Here is a 2,402-nt window from a genome sequence, read left to right as displayed (position 1 = left end):
GTAGCATTTGTCATTGGATAAGGTGAAAGCAGTGGGCAAAGGAAGTCTTCGGAACAGCCTTTAACTGAGCCTGTGCATGTGCTGAGGCTCTACTGTCAGTGACGGCGATGATCTGAGGAAGATGACGCTTGAAGAATTATAAATTGTAAAGGCAATGCTCGATAAGGATGCCCTTAGGAAGGGAACTACACACTTCATGAGAAGAAGCAGGCTCCGCAGGAACTATTTGGAACAAGCTAGTTTCACTGTTCTGGATAAAATCAGAATCTTGACAGGAGCAGTCCCATTCCACACTGGGGGCATCCATAGCAACGGTCATTCTCCAACCAAATAGTTGGCTTGCTTCACATCCAAATATGCTTCTCCCTATCCAGCAGAACTGACCCATGTATGAGACTTCAAACGGCATTTTCACTTTTTTCCTTCTAGAAAATCCAAATGAAACTCAGACACCCACAACAAATCAGGAGGTACTGGTGCATGACACATAGTAGGCAATCATTAGAGCTGAAACAGTGAGTGAATGTTCAAAGCTCTCTTGGAGAAAAGGATCAATTACTTTCATGAAAAAATCACCGATGTGTTAGGAACTATGTGGAAATAGTACTGCATGCAGTCGTCAGCTGTAATTGGTTTGGGTCTAGTTGGTCTAACTCTTCATTATTGAGATGATTACACTGCTTAGGGCCATGTTTCTAGAGTTTGTTCCCTGGAACATCTGTATCAGAATCACTTGGGACCCAGCCCGTATCTTAGGCATCAAGGCTTTGAAATCTCTATTTTAATAAAAGCCCCTGGAAATATGTTATTCAAACTAAAATTTTAGAACTACTGATACAAGGGTTAACCCAACGTCTCTGTTATACAATTATAGACCTGGGGCTGTCTTTAATAAAATTTAGGTGCTAGCCCACTTAGGTATAAATTAGCTAGGACTCAGTCTTTTTGGACACGCAGGCTCAGCGGCCATGGCTCATGGGCCCAGCCGCTCCGAGGCATGTGGGATCTTCCCGGACCGGGGCACGAACCCGCGTCCCCTGCATCGGCAGGCGAACTCTCAACCACTGCGCCACCAGGGAAGCCCAGGACTCAATCTTTTATTACTATAGATTCTAGACCAATATTTCTCAACCTTTAAGGCATGTAAGTCACCCAGGGAGTTTACTAAATGGTAGATTCCCAGGCCCCATTCAAAGGGACTGGGTTAAGTTAGATTTTCTGCATTTTAAACAATTATCCTATGTGATTCTGATGCAGGGATTCTGCTAATTTCACACTGAATACAGAGCCCTCTGGAAAACAATATTCCTGTCAAGTAGTTAAGCAACCTCTGAGAGGACAATTTGTTACTGATTTTACCATCTCTTCAGGCAATAAACTCCATCTGTAAGTAGCTTTAATTGCCAGAAATTTCTTCTTACCTTGTATCAATATAAAGCCTTATGTAATCTGTCTATCTGGTTCTCTTAAATAGAACTACACAGAAAAATTTAGTCCCCAATATTATTTTTAAGAAAATATACTTGACCAAGAACTTAAGTGTTTCTCTTCCCTCTAGATCTCTGTTTTGCTTCTTTAGGGGACAGTGGGGAGGTGAGGAAACTGTAAGGATACAAAAATGTATCTCTGAGCAGACTGCAAGGAAGGGCCTCGCTATTTGTATAGCAACAGTGTATAGAAAATCAAACACCTAGAACTTGGAATTCTCATTTCCTAGAATAATATCACAACACACATAAACAGACAAAGAAAAACCCAAAACATGTCATTCTGAGCTGCTCTGGATATGGGAGAGTCCTGTTTGTCAGCATAATGGTTGACGAGGGGAAAGGTTAATAAGGAAGAAGGTGAGGCTGATTCACATGAGGCAGGTGCCATTTTGGAAGAATCAATGGGGACCCCCAGTTCTCCCAGGTGCTTGCTCATTCCTGTCTAGTTGCAGACCTGACCAGGGTGGGCAGCTGGTTCTTAGAGCCACTGAAGTCAGCTCTCAGGAGTAGGTAAAAAGAAGGTAACCAGCTGGAAAAATATGGACATGTTTCCAGACATTTCACCACGACTTTCCCAAATCCTTGGAGCTTGACTACTTTATCCCATATGTATGCTTTAAAAAAATATTTTTTATTTTATTCATGGATTTCAAAGGAAATTAATTACTAGTACAGTGTCAAAAGGCAGCAGGAATGGATTTGGACATGAAGGGAGGGGTACCCAGAGTGGTCACGGGGGTATTGGGGCTATTACTGAAAACAGTGGGATTTGGGCAAGTTAAAGAATCTGTGTCCCAATTATTCATTTACAAAATGGGGATAAAATAATAACAAGTAACTTTTAGCATTGTTTGACTACTAGGTAAGGAAACCTAACATGTGTTAATTCCTAAACACGTGTTGGTACATAGT

Source organism: Monodon monoceros, unplaced genomic scaffold (assembly GCF_005190385.1).
Source record: "Monodon monoceros isolate NGI ecotype Baffin Bay Population unplaced genomic scaffold, NGI_Narwhal_1 Super_Scaffold_11, whole genome shotgun sequence".
Lineage (NCBI taxonomy): Eukaryota > Metazoa > Chordata > Mammalia > Artiodactyla > Monodontidae > Monodon > Monodon monoceros.
This window is presented reverse-complemented; position numbering follows the sequence as displayed.